The following is a 15,583-nucleotide window of genomic DNA, read 5'->3' as shown; positions in this document are numbered from 1 at the left end:
TAAAAACAGCTAACATTCACTGGGTGACGGTCGCGTGCCTGGCATGGGTTAGCCCCCCAACAACACTATGAGGAGCTACTGCTGTCATCCCCATTTTGCAGACTTAGACACTGAGGCCATCAAGAGGGTTAAGTGACCTAACCATGGTCTCCTAGCTGCTACATGGTAGAGTCAGGCTTTGAACCCAGGCACTGTGGATCAAAAGCTTCCCTCTCTTCACCATGACATTCCTGCAATTTGTGTGAGAACGGGGTTCTATCGCCTGTACAGTTGTCATATCCTGTGATTACAGCCACATTGCGGAGTGCTTGCCATGCGACTGCCTTTCAGTCCTTCACCTGCACACCTCGTTCCATCCTGCTAACATGCCAGCAAGACAGGTACTATTGTGATCCTGCTGTTCCACAGGAGACCTCGGGACTCAGGGAGGCTGAGTGATTTGCCCCAGGTGGCAGAGCGAGTCAGGGGTGACAGCAGGGTTCACGCTCAGGGACTGACCCCCGGAGCCTCGGGACCTACTGATGAAGCTAGTATGGTGCCCATGTGTCATCAAGGCCTCCCCCATCAGCCTGTTTTATGAACTGATAAATGTATTTCCGAGACAGCCTGTGGTGTATGCATTTTATCTCATCTCGGGCCCCAGGAATTCAAACGGCCTGCACAAAGAGCAAACTCATGACTCTGGCCCAGGTTGCCCCAGGTGTAAAGCATTACCCAGCGTGGCTCTTGAACATACTAGAACAGAAGCATGGACAGAGATGGTTCACGAGCTTTCTAGTTGTCCTCTGATGAAGGCATTGGGGGAATGTACCTGCCTCTCCTTGACACTATTCCAGCTGACCTGGGCCGACATCTTATTTAGATCACTAGGCTGCATCACGCGCCCTAACAAAAAGGACTATTGTCGTTTGACTTCAAAGCTCACAGCCTCAGTTTCTTTGCGTGTAAAATGAGATGACTTCCAGAGCCCCGCGCCCCGGCGTCCCAAGCGTTCACAATCCGTGTCTCTGGTAACTCTTCGCAAGGATTCCTTGTGGATGTGGCAGAGCCATGAGACAATTTTGTGGCTCTGTTAGTCCTTAGTCTGCCCTTAGAGGGATTGCCCGGTGGTACGGTTACCACCACTGCCTAACCTACGACCCCAAGCTTGGTGATTGAAAGCGCCACCATTTTATTCTGTGCATGGATCGTGAGCCAGGAATTTGGAAAAGGCGCAGCAGGGACCTTTCTCTGCTCCGTGACATTTGAGGCCGCAGCTGAGAAGGCTCACAGGCGGAGGTGGCTTGGCGGCTGGGGGCTGATGGCATCTCAAGGACTTTCATTCTGGCACGTGGTTCGGGCTGGGAGCAGCACAGCAGAGGCCTTTGGGCGGGAGTGCTCTCGGGGGGCTCTGCGTGTAACAGGACTTCCTCCCAGCGCCTCAGTGCAGCTGTTCCGACTGCTAACAGGGCGGCTCGGCCATCCAGGTGCAAATATTCCAGCGAACAAGGGGCAGGCCGCGTCACCTTTCATGACAGTCTAGCAAGTCACCGCATCACTCCCACAGCACTGAGCGGTGGGTTGTCAACAAAGTCACAAGCCACTCAGATTCAAGAAGAGGGCTAAGATGCCGCCTCTTCATGGAAGGGTGGCATTGAGGAATGGCCCGGCCGGTTGGGGAGGCGGGGGCGCTATGCGGCCTCCACTGGAAATCTGCAATAACGGGTCCAAGAACAGAAAGGGGAAATCACAGGATCGCCTTGCCTTAGAAGAAAACCAGTGACCTCACTACCCAAGATAAATCAATAAATAAAAATAAAATCTTTGAAGAAAAGCTGACTTTCCTGTATCCCAGCATTTGCTGGTTTCTCCGTGAAAGCTCACAAGAATAGACAGAGCAAGAGCTAGGGAAATGCAGTTAAAGAAGCCCAACTATGTGCTTTAAGCAACTGCAGGCAGAGGAACTGAGAAGTCTCAGTTCACAGCATTAGTAGCGGACAGCCAGTGGCTGGCCTGGAATATGCTTTCACGAGAATGAACAGGACATTAGCAAAGGCTGCAGGAGTAGAACGACAAGAGGGGAAAATTTAAAGAGCTCAAGATAGAGGCTTGTTCCTGGCAATGGATTTCACAGATGCCCTGGTAAGCAGTGATAATTACTTATGCAAGCATAACACTCTATTAAATATGTGATTACGCTTAAGTCACAGTTAAGCTTCAGTTATTTATATACCTTTTTAGGAACAGGTATTTTTGTAGTTTTTGCCTGTTCATGATTCCTTGCTCCTTCTCTGGTAACAGATGGGCCTGTTGTTCTCCTACCTAGTGGGGCTGATAACTCCAGAGCCCCCACCATCCCTCCCCTGGGCTCATGTCTAGGATGGCCCCATGCAGTGATGCAGTGATTGTCTCAGGAAAGTGTGTGTGCGTGTGCGTGCGTGTGCGTGCGTGTGTGATATCTTCTGTGGGATCACAACCCATTCTCTAGGATTTCCATGGCTTCTGGGAAAGAGAGACTCTTCTTTTTTGGTTGTGTGTGCTAAAGGTCACATGAGGCTGGATGTGGAGAGACAGACAGAGACAAAGAATAATGACATGACATTGTCTGAATGTTGGAAAACAGTTATGCTTGGATCCAGAGCTACCTCTAGGGCCTCCCAGTTAATAGAGGGAATAAATTCTGTTTTTAACACATGCTAGTTCTGATTGGGATTCTGTCGCCTACAACGATGAGGGCAACACTGCACGGTGTGGGCCCTCCTTTTTCGTCCAGATCTTTTGTCCTCCTCATATGGTCTCCTGGGTGTTGAGCTCTTCCCGGTGTAGTTAGAGATGGTGATCTAGACCAGAGGGTTCCCACATTATCCCCGTCATGGTTCTGAAGTCCAGCCTGGGCAGAAAGGCAAGCAGTAATCCACTCTGATGGTTCACACAACTCGGGAATCTTCTCTTGGCCTTCAGGCGGAACTGATAACATCACAGATACCCCACGCATCATTGGCAGGACTTTGGAGGGCCGAGAACAAAAGAGAAAGAGTTAGGGAGTCAGTCCCAAGACTGCACGCAGCAAGAAAAGAAGGCCTGAGAATATCGAGTTCCTGAAAAATGGAAACTCTTTGTTTTTCCCTGGCACAAATTCATGCACACATACTCATGGCTATTATTTTTAAGATGTTTAAAATGTTATGTACTGAGATCTCAGCCCTGCCCTTGAACATGATGTGCTAAAGGGCTTGGGGCCAGAGCCTGAGTCCTGCCAGCTCATGGGCTGCCTCCCCTTTAGCCCCACTGTCAGGTTAAAGACCTGCCCTTGCATTGTACTGTTGCAGAGAGGTTGCTTTTAATAAAAATTCTTTTTTCTTGCCTTTTCTTCCTTCTATAGCGTTACCTTTCTCTGTATTCACAGAGACTTCTGTTTGAAGGAGGCATATGTATTTTGGTTCTCGTGCTTATGTGCTGACTCATTTTAATGCAATAAGATAATTGATTTATTTTGAAGGTCATGATACAACACACACTACTGGTTTCGCAAGGATTACTGATTATATTTTTCCAAAATATATCATCTTTGAAATGTATACATATATATGCATATGTATATACACAAATACACACACACATACATATTTTTAAAGTAGGCTTATATTAAATATATATATATTTTTTCAGGTCGGCTCCACGCCCAACTTGGGGCTTGAAATCATGACCCTGAGATCAAAAGTTGTGTGCTCTATCAACGGAGCCAGCCAGGTGCCCCTGAAACTTACATTTTTAATAAAAATACATTTATATGTATTTCCTATATATATAAAACAGTAGTATATATGGTTTATATAAATATACATTTTTTTCTGTTAAAAAAATTTAACTGAGTAAATTTGAAAATCTAATGACTTTATTATCATTTCATGAATCAGGCAGCGTCTTACCTAGCAAGTAGCAGGGAGCTCTGAAGGGCTACAGAAAGGGAAAGTGAGGACAAGGAAGTCGTAAACAGAAAAAAGGATTATTTTGGGTGAGGTCACCTTCCTTTGGGGACAAAAGGGTCTTATTACATGGATGACCTCATCTTCCTTTGGGGGCTGGAGAGGGCCCATGTGACAGGTTAGCTTATTAAGGTGCTGACCAGAAAATTCTTGACTAACCAGTGAAAACTACATTTCTGGGGGAGGTTAAAGCTGTAATTAGATATTAAGCCCCAGCTTTATGACATGGCCTAACATAAGTGACTCTACTTTGGGTCTATGACTTTCTGTTTAACACTATATATGTGTCCACCATGTATATATTGTACTATGTCACATACTATGTATCTTAACAGTGAGCACGTATGGTTTTTAAAAGCTTGTACCAACAGCAAAACTCCCTAGCTTCTTGCTCTAAAATTTCAACTTTTTTTTTTTTTTAAAGATTTTTATTTATTTATTTGACAGAGATAGAGACAGCCAGCGAGAGAGGGAACACAAGTAGGGGGAGTGGGAGAGGAAGAAGCAGGCTCATAGAGGAGGAGCCTGACGTGGGGCTCGATCCCGGAACGCCGGGATCACGCCCTGAGCCGAAGGCAGACGCTTTAACCGCTGTGCCACCCAGGCGCCCCTAAAATTTCAACTCTTATCCTAGTGCTTCTGGTATTTCTTTTCACATTTCTAAATAAGATGTCTTTTCTGCTGTTTATCATTTTAGACATTATCTTTTGACTTCCTGTTATCATAGACAAAAATTTCTGTCTGTTACTCTTTCCCACATTTTTATCTCCTCCCATGCCACCAGTATGGTATGTCATGATTTTTTCAACCTTATTAGGACTATGTCAGTCTGGTTCATTGCGGAGCCAAGAAGTGTGACAGGAGAGATCCTTCCCTTCTTGTACACCTGTTGTTCTTCCTGGAGCTCACCGCCTTACTTTGTTCGCTGGACTACGTACCATATGTTGCTTGTTTTCAAGCGTGCCATCACCTCTGTCACGTGCCTACCATATTGTTTTCCAGATGGTCAAATGCGCTCATATAGAACCAATCCCTTTTCTCTCCCTGCAGCCCTCCCTTCCGGAATCCTCTGGCTTCCTGTCCCCGCTAAGCAGATCGATCTCGAGCCCAGCTGCACAGCTGTCATCTGGGGACTTCCCTTGGTGTTATCAAGGCTCTCTGTCTCTCTTTCCATCGCCTGGGTTGGCCTGACGTCACACTTCAAACAGAAGGATGGCTACATAAGGCCACCCTTGTCACAGATCCTAACAAGTGAAGGTACCAGAACATGCCACCCCCAAATATGCCTCCTTGGCATATGGATTATTTTGAGCTAAAGACCTTTGACAGTCAGCAGATGCAGGAAAAACTCTAAAAACAGGACACAAGTTATCCTTTTGTAAAGGAAACTTACATCTATAAAGGAAATTTCTGTTTGTCAGGATGTATCCTCTCCTATACCAGGAGGAGGTGGATCTTAGCTCTCTTACAGTGAAGAAGGCACCAACTTAAATCTGCATAACAAACCCTACTAAACCACCCTTGTCTGCTGTACTTTTCCTCGTCACCTTTCCATAACTTGCCTCCTTTGCCCAGAAGCCCCAAGCCCCTTTCCCTTTGTTTAGCCTCAGATGGTGTATAAGCCCAAATTCCAACCACCTCCTTTGGTTACTTATCGCTGGGTGCTCCCATATGTGTTCGCAATGCGTATGTGAATAAACGGGTTCATTTTTTCTCATGTTAATCTGCCTTTTGCCTGTCTAATTTACAGGACCCCAGCTAGAGAACATAAGATGAGTGAAGGAAAAAGATTTTTCCCGCTTTCCTATACCAGCCCTAATGAAAAGTGACTTCTTTATTCTAATGTCCATATTCCAAACCCAGGGAAGGCTTCAGTTGGTTTTGTGCAGGTCATTGGCCCTTTCTTGACCCGAAGAGATGAGTGTGCTCTAATGGCCTTGTGTCCTGTTTAACACAACATGGACCTGGGGAGAGGTGGACATTTCTGAAAGAAGGAGCTCAGCTTACCCACCCCAGTGTCCACTGTAGTGCCGAACGGAGAAAAAACAGATAGAGGGCCATTAACTTGGGAGCCAGAGACCAGAGCTCCATTCTTGGTTGTACCTACTGAGTGTTTGTATGACCTAAGGAAAACTGATTTGCCTCTCTTCATTTCAGTGTCCATTCTCTTTAAAGGAGAGATCTAGATTAATCTAAATTAGGGTTTTAGTAATCCAAGGTTCTGAAATGTTACCCTCTGTCCAATAAAATCTTATATAAAAAGGGTGCTCTGGCTTGGACCTAAGGGTAGATCACAAACCAAGAATGGAAACCAGAAAGTAAATGGTCCCAAACAATTAACCTTCATTGAATTTTTACTATGGGCCAGGCATTGTTGAATATTTCCTTTGGGTTATCACATTTTTTTTTAAGATTTTATTTATTTATTCGACAGAGATAGAGACAGCCAGCGAGAGAGGGAACACAAGCAGGGGGAGTGGGAGAGGAAGAAGCAGGCTCCCAGCGGAGGAGCCTGATGTGGGGCTCGATCCCAGAACGCCAGGATCACGCCCTGAGCCGAAGGCAGACGCTTAACCGCTGTGCCACCCAGGCGCCCCTGGGTTATCACATTTTTAATTTCCAAGAATTCTTTCTTATTCTCTGATGGATCCAATTGCAAAGCATCTTATCTCTCTGTGATCAGGTTCCTCATCTGTGAAAGAGGGATCACGATCTCACCTACTTTGTGAGGGTTTGGTGAGGATTAAATGAGATGCTACACATAGAGCATTAAGAAGTGGCAGAAACATAATAATCAATTGATACATATTATCAAGATTCTTATTAGCTAGTCTTGTTGGTCTCCTCTATAGCGGGTATTTAGGGGGAAGCTTTCTCTGTTCAGTTATCCCTTTTCCATCTACCTTCTCTTGTCCAAAACTGCGATGCAGTTTTTTGCCTACTGGTATTTCTGCTTTGATTTTCTGTGTCCTTCTTTTTAAATTCCTCTGGTCACTTCACAGTAAAAGTGTTAATGCACTCGGGCAACCTGCTGCTGTTAACTGTCTGCAAGTTTTTGGCTTTTGGTAATTGAATTTTTTTTTTAAATCTTGTTTTATTCAACCCATGATGTTTCTCAAAAGCTTGCACTTAATTGTGTGAGCTCTCTCTTACTCATCAGTAAAGTGTGGATAATCATATGTAAATCCCCAGCATAGTGTCTGGGACATAGGAAGAAGGGCTGAATGAAGATTTGTGGTGCCGCCCTCCCCACCCCCGCGCCTGCCCTTATCGTATCCTCTTTATCTTAATACGTCTCATGATTTCTGGCTCCGGGTAGCCAGACATAAGCTCCATTCTGAACTGGGCAAGATGGTAGAAGCAGTGTACCTCCTCTCACTGTGTTCGTGAGCAGGTAGAATTTCATCAGGGTTTAAATTATGGGCAGAGGCAGCTGGTGGAGCTATGTGAAAGGGCCTTCTATCAGACCGCGCAGCCTTAAACCCTGGTGGAGGATTGCAGGGCATGAGTAAACTGAAGGATTCTTTGTTGGTGTGTGGTCCAAAAGAGGATAAATTATACCAACAATGAATTTCCAAGAGCTCTTGTCATTGGCTGGTTTGTTCACTCATTCTACAAATATTCATTGAGTGATTGCAGTGTGCTAGGAGTTGAGGATACCAGAGTGCAGGGGACACTTGAAGTCCATGCTTCCTTGAGTAGACTGTTCCACTGGTGTAGGGCAAAATAGCTTTGTCCGCCATTGGGATTATTTTCAGCACTATATATACATTACGCCATCTTAACATATGTCCTGCCATCTTAACATATGTTAACATATGCCAACATGACATATATGTTATGCTCTTCCTAACTCCCTTCTCTATTGCCATCCTTCCCCCACCCCCCACCCCACCATAGCACAGAGGCTGAAAAAGCTCAATCTTACTTTCCCAGCTTCCCCTGCAGTCAGGGCAGTTGCTCGACACCATTCTATACAATGTCACAAGCCCCAGTTGTCTGCTAGGGGCTTCTGGGAAGGATACATGTAGCTGGTGCTGCCTCTTCCCTTTCCTCCTTCCCTGAATTTGAACAATGCCTAGAGTTTCAACAGCTTTCATGTCGGAAGGACCACGAGAGTCATAGGATTGAGAAGCGGAACCAACACAACAATGCCTGCCTCTGGACTTCCTGTGACCTGACACTCTTATTCATTTTATCTACTGTAATTTAAGTGTGTTGTTAGTCATAGCTGGAAACATTCCTCACTGACACACCAAGATCGCAATCAACATAAACCCCTTTACTTTTCCTTTCCTTCTTAAAACGAAACTTCACAAAGGTTCCCAAGTGGAATATTCTTTTCAACATTTAAATTGCCATTGGCTGGTCATTACTTAATATTTTTGATCCCACTTAGGGGCTTTTATAGGGTAGAAAGCTAATGTGGCAGCAAAAAATCCTTTTAAGTTCTGTCAGCTTCAACTTCAGATTCCAAAATAGGGCTTGACTACTCCAAAACCCCCACTTGGCTGCTTCTTGAGCAGAGGAGAGGGAGTGCCGCCTCTAACATAGGATGAGAAAGCAGGAAGATTCCACTAAGCATCTCAGCAAAAGGGAAGAACATCAATGCCCACTGACACACAGACATCATTATCAACTCCCAAACCTACGAGGCTTGCTGACAAACCGTGCCAGTCGTTGCAGGATTATCATTCCTAATGAAACTCAATCTGGAAGGTCACAGAAATTCAAATTGCAGCAAAAGCTTGTGCGATGACAGGAATCCCAATATTATAGAGCAGAGTCAGCAAGCTACATCCCACAGACCAAAGGTGGCCTGGCACATGTCCTTGTATGGCCTGTGAGTTGATAGTGGTTTTTACATTTATAAATGATTGAAAACTGGGTGCCTGGGTGGCTTAGTCTGTTAAGCCTCTGACTCTTGATTTCAGCTCAGGTCATGATCTCAGTGTTCCATGATTGAGCCCCGCGTGGGGCTCCCCGCTCAGCAGGGAGTCTACTTGAGATTCTCCCTCCCTCTTCCCCGGCCCTTACCCTCTCCCCGCTCACACGTGCCTACACTTTCTCTCTTTCAAAAAAAAAAAAAAAAGGGGGCGCCTGGGTAGCGCAGCGGTTGAGCGTCTGCCTTCGGCTCAGGGCGTGATCCCAGCGTTCTGGGTTCGAGCCCCACATCAGGCTCCTCCGCTATGAGCCTGCTTCTTCCTCTCCCACTCCCCCTGCTTGTGTTCCCTCTCTCGCTGGCTGTCTCTGTCTCTGTCAAATAAATAAATAAAATCTTTAAAAAAAAAAAAAAAAGAGGTTGGAAAGTAATAAAAAGAAGCATAATATCATGTGGCCTGTGAACATTACATAAAATGTGAATTTCAGTGTTTCTAAATAAACTTTTATTGGAACAAAGCCATGCTCATTCATTTACCAGTTATCTAGGGCTTCTTCCACGACACGATGGCAGAGTCGAGTGGTTGCCATGAAGAGTCTGTAACTCACAAACCTCAAATATTTACTACCTGGCCCTTTACAGAAAGTTTGCCCACCCCATTACAGAATTTAGGGCCTGAGAGGTGACCAGTTCCACAAGAAACATCAATAGTGTATCAAAACTGAACCTCAGATAAAAGGGTCAAAACAAGGAGCAAGATTCTCCATAACACAGAAAAGTCTCTGCGGTTTCTTAAGGGATCATGTGTTAAAATAAGGTTTAACAATTATACCAGTCATATATAATTTTGGAAAATTTAGAAAATACTGAAAACTATCCAGAAGAAAATAAAAAATAGTCTTTAATCTTATTACCCATGATAACAACTATTAGTATTTTGGGATTTATTCTTCCAACACTTCTCTGTAAATAAGTATTTTTTTCTACACAACTTGGCTGCATACACTATCCTAGTATTATTTCACTTGGAACTGATGGGAAATTTATCTTAAATAGGCTTAAGCTAAAAAAATTGGCCGAGGGGAGGAAGAGGAGTTACTTGGCTCACAGGAGTATTACTGCTTTGGGTATGGCTAAATCCGCAGCTTAATGTAATAGGGCTCTCATTTCCACTTCCTCCAGATACATGTCCATATCAGGAGCTTTCCTCATAATGACATAAAGGCTGCAGAAGTTCCCATTGTAATTCTAATCCACGTAACAGCAACTCCCTCCAGGAGGAAAGAACATTTCTTTCCCTCTCCCCAAAAACAAATATGAGTCTTTCTAGTGTCATTCAATATTTTTGATATCATGAGTTTTATTTGCTGCCTGATACATAATCACTGAGATACACCACACGTTTTTAAACCAACCTGTTCAAGCAAATGCTCATCTCAGAATCATAATTATAGGGTTAGATAGGGTCTGAGAAATCATCCAGTACATTCTATTCCTTTTACAGTAAAAAAAAACCTGAGATGCAGAAAGGATAAGTGATTTCCCATTATCATTCAAGTAATCAACAGTGGGAGCCAGACCTAGATGGTTCTAAGATTCACTCTCTTCCACCAGCTGCTCTCTCTTAGATGTCACCCCTGAAGCAAAATTTGAGGCTAGAAAAGCAGTTAACTAATGGAGTCAGTCTGCCCAGGTATCCCAAAAAATCAATGAGTCAGAGAAAAAGAGCATTCTGATTTTTTTCTGTACTCCTTGATTTACTTCTAAAAATGGGGATAGGGTGGGGTAGACAAAGCCACGAAGGCTACAGTTTGTTTGTTCCTCTTTAACTAAATATATATATATAAAAAAATGCTTTGTTGGTTAATCAGAGCTGCAAGCCCAGTAAAAGACCCAAAAGTTTTAGAGATTGTGACTCTCTATATATTTTTACTTAGTCTTCAAATTATACAGAGACTTTGTTTTTTCATTTGTCTTTTCATGTGGCAAGGCTCCTGTTGTCCCTGCAATTTTAAAAACCTTAGCAGGCATGAAGGAGGAAGTGCACATTCATTGGCAAAGACATCTGAGTGCTCAGAGCCCGTGTGTACAGAAAGAGAAGGAATCTGTCTGCAGACTCAGCCTGGTGATGAAGCAGCAAGTGGCTGGTGAGCGCTTGAAGAAAGGCAGGATTCCCATACGCTGCGTTCTGCAAGCACTCATTCAGTGTTCACCAGACATTGAGCAGAAGATCCAGAGGACACGGATCTACGTCCCCAGCCTTGACTGCTCACAGTCAAGTGTGGAGAGAGATGAGAACTCAGACAAGTAGCTTCCAGCACACTGGGTGCTGTGGGAACAGCAGGAATGCACAGGAGGGTGGAGCTGGGTTGCTAACTGCTCCTGGGTGGTCCGGAATTGCTTCCCAACGGAGAGCAGGCTGGAGCAGGCTCGGGAAAGACCACTCCAGTTAGCCAGGTGAAAGGAGAGGAAAAGCCCACCAGGTAGTGCAAACACCTAGGTAAAAGGCCAGAGGTGGTAAGCAAACACAGCTCTACCCAAACGGCAGCAGGACAGGTGTCAGATTTGGGGAAGAGTGAAGCCATCGAATTTGCTAAAAATAATAAAATAAGGAAATGCTAAGCTCTGTTCTGGACCTACACAAAATCATGAAGTTCTTTTCCACGCACGCCACCCCTTCATCTTTCAGTTCCCTTTACAGCTCTCAGCTGACCTCCTTTATCCCATTAGCCAGTTCTTAGGCTCTCTTGGCACTCTCCTTATCAACATCTGCTGTCAGAAAGATCCAAGGTTTATCATACTAAGGTATAAATGACTGATGGGATTGTGTTGTAATTTAGTTGATTGATGTTATTTTCACAGTGGACACATTTTGAATTGTACCATTTGTTAGAGAAGATCATCAAGAGAATGTAACTGCTGGTTGACCTGGGCAGTCGGAGGCTCCCGCCCCACACCCAGTCCTTGGAATGTGCGTTCTGCCCACCAGTCCCACAGTGGGAGCTGTTCCAAGGACATAGCCTGGAGAGAGGAAGGTGTTGTTGATACCATCTGGATCATATGCGTGACTGAACCCAATTAAGCCCTCTTTATACATTTTTAAGATTTGGCAGGTGGGTGCAGAGATCTCATCGTCTTGCAGCTGCCCAAGACAAGCCTCGTAAGTGAGTTCCCGTACCTATTAAAAGTGCCACCTACCAAGCTGGAGTGGCCTCCCTCTTCCTTAGGTCTCTCCTTGCCTTCTGTGTAGCCCGTCAGTTTGCGAACTAACAGCAGGAGGCCCCGCTTGGACAGCTTAAAGGCCCCAGCTGGGGGGAGTCACAGGAGCTATGCCAGTGACCCCTGGACGGCTTCCAGGCTCTTCAAGCCTGCTTCTGCTTCTGCCATGTTGGCCCATCCCTCAAGACTCTCCTGGCTTCTCTGCCTGGTTAAGTGTCACACCTTGGCTTCCCCATTCCTACCTCGATCCTCTGGATTTCTTAGCATGATTGTGCAATGACAGCTTGGGCCTTGGCTCACACTAGTGTCTGTCCTCACAGCATTTACTCACCCTCATGCTGCGATGGGGGACATGGGACATCTCAACGAGGTCCAGACTGGCAGGTGGCAGAGTAGACCATGGTTCTCCTAGGCTCAGCTCATTCAGGAAGAAGATCCCATATAGTTTTCAGGGAATCATTGAGTTCAGGGGAAGTGATTTTTAAAAAATTTTTATTTATTTATTTTTATTTTTTAGAGGATACTTTCCATACGGCCCTGGAGGCTGGGTTCAAATGCCAGGCTGCCATTTACTAGCTGAATGACCTAGTGCTAGTGACGCAGTGCCTTTGTCTGCACATTGGAAATAATACTAGTATATATCTCAAATGAGGGGTTGAATTAATTAATACATAAAGAGCACTAACAGAGCACTTCATAAGTGCTCAGTTAAACTCTGCCATCATCATCATCATCACCACCACCTAGTAACCTCTTCACATTTCCTCTGTTAAAAAAACTGACCCTACTTGATTTTGGAGTAAAGATTTTTGTAGTACTTCAGGGACTTCGTATAAATAAGAAGCAACATATGCTCAGATACAATGCAAAAGGGAAGTAGAAAGAGATAAGGATTTCTCAGGTTTTAATTTTTATGGATATCAACAATGATGGCATAATGTTTGCAACAATGAATAGTCAGAGAACTTAAATGACATTTCTCCAAAGAAGATCTACAAATACCTAATAAGTACATAAAAAGATACTCAGTGTCCCTAATCACCTCACACCCATTAGGATGGCTATTATTAAAAGAATAGAAAATGACGTGCTGGCAAGGATATGGAAAAATTGGAATCCTATGCACTGTTGGTGGGAGTGTTTTCTGCTATGGAAAATAGTGTGACTGTCTTTCAAAAAGTTAAACACAGAATTACCATATGACCCAGCAATTCTACTTCTAGGTTTATACCCAAAAGAGTTGAAAGTAGAAACTCGGAAATAGTTCTTTGTACACCTATGTTCATAGCAGCATTATTTACAATAGCTAAAATGTGGGGGCAACCCAAGTGTCCATTGATGAATGAATGGAAAAACAAAGTGTGAGATATACATATGTCTGTGGAATTTAGCCTTGAAAAGAAGGAAATTCTGACATGGGCTACAACATGGATGAACTGTAAAGACAGTATTATGCTAAGTGAAATAAGCCAGTCACAAAAAGACAAATACTGCACAATCCCACTTATATGAGGTAGCAAGTGTAGTCAAATTCAGAAAGTAGTCAAAGACAGAAAGTAGAATGATGGCTGTTAGGAGCTGGGGATGAGGGAAGGGGAAGAATGGGGAGTTATGATTTAATATTTATGGGGCATTTTTGGTTTGTTTTGCTAAGCCATGCAGTAAATCACACATGGGTAGACCAGAAAGCCCAAATCTCTATGCATAGTCGTATCCTTTGACTAATATTTATATAGTGTTTATGATGTGCCATGCATTACTCTAAGGGTTTTGGACATATTTAATCACTTCATCCCCATAACAATCCCATGGGGAAGGTACTCATAGGAGCTCCATTTTATAGATAAGGAAACTGAGGCATGGAAAGATTAAATAATTGTATAAGACCGTGTGGCTAGTATGCAGCCAAGCCAGGCAGTCTGGCTCCAAGGTCTAGGTCTGTAAGTACAGTACCATTTTAAGAGGCCTCCCACTTCAGCTTTTGGAGTAACAATGAACATTACAGCAAACCACAAAACCCTGACCGTGAATTATTTGAAAGGATTTCAGGCTGAGTCCAAACTGCTGTGTTCATAAATATTATCTTGTCGGAGGGGGACAAGGCTACTGGCTAATTTGTTTTGTGGTTAAAGGACTTCGGTACATTTTATTTTATCATACCGCAAGAAATTAGTCCTGGTCTTTTCAGCTTCTAGAATAGACAATTTTACTCATCACTGCTCATAACCTTGTTTAGGTTTAATTAGGCACAGCAATTTTAAGCCATTTACTTTGTATGAGTAACATGGCTCAATGCACGCAAGTCATGGTTTACGGCTGCAGAAAACTATCACTCTATGTTCACATTTGATTTGGATAAAAGGGTTTTTTTCTAAACATGCAGCAGAGTTTGGGAACATTTTTATTATCTTTTCTGAATCGTGGGTTGCAGAGTGGTGGGGTGGTGGAGAGATCAGATCTTGTTTCAACTTCTGCATTAGCATTTACTGAGCCTCAGTTTCCTTGTCTGTACACTGGAGATAGTAGCAGTGCCCACATCATGGGCAGGTGTGAGGTTTAAGTGAAATAATATGTAAAGTAAAACATAAAAGAATTCTCAGAGTGCCTGGCCTGATGTCAGCTGTCAGTAAACGCCCAGCATTAAATTAATTGCTGTTGCTGTTGGAATTTTACGGAGTTGCCAAAGACCTATGATCCTCTGCTCTGAGATTCAGAAAAAGAGAAAGTGATTCCATCCCTTGACATTGCCCAAACTATACTGGGGCCACCTAAAATTGCGATGTTTTCTACATCTTTCTTTAGTTATGGGATTTGTTTCAAAAGGTGTCCAAACTTGCCACATTCAAGTCTATTTCTCTCTGGAACTGTGTATATTGGAAAAAAAGGAAGTGTTCACCAGGACTTTTGTTTTCTTCCTTTTTCTTCTGAAAAAGGATCCCTCTGAATAGAAAATCAGGGGCAAAAGAACCTTGCTGTGAGCGCCTTTTTATTGTTGAGCTGTTTATTTTTTCCTTTTGATAAACAATTTTATCAGAGGATTAATTTTGTCAATAACGCACAGATTCCGGCTCCTAAAGTAAACTGAGTGACTTCTGTGTGAGTGACTTCTGAGTAAGCGTAACCCCATTCTGCTGACCTAGGGGAAAATAAAGATCAAAAAATTTGCCCAGTCTAGTGGAAGAGGCCCTGGGCCGGGAGCTACATCTGGATCCAGTCTCGCCCTCCCATGGCCGTGACCCACCAGCGGTCCCGGCCAGAGATGGGAATCCTTCCGTACCCTCGGAAAAAGGCACGAGTCCCTCTCCCTCATCATCCCACCCACCAGGTTTCTTTGTTTCCCATTCAATGAACTTTCGATGTAAAGTGCCAGGGAGATCGCCGGATCCGTCCAGGCGGCATTCCCAAGACGTCTCCCGAGTAGCAGCTTCCCACGCCCCGCACAGCACGCGGAGCCGCGGCGGACCCCGTTTGGGCGCGGAGGCCCCGCCCATCTCTGCCCCAGTCCCCGCCCACCTGC

The sequence above is a fragment of the Ursus americanus genome, chromosome 15 (assembly GCF_024610735.1).
Source record: "Ursus americanus isolate L20-20 chromosome 15, mUrsAme1.1.p, whole genome shotgun sequence".
NCBI lineage: Eukaryota > Metazoa > Chordata > Mammalia > Carnivora > Ursidae > Ursus > Ursus americanus.
The sequence above is the reverse complement of the archived record's forward strand: the minus strand, read 5'-3'. Positions refer to the sequence as shown.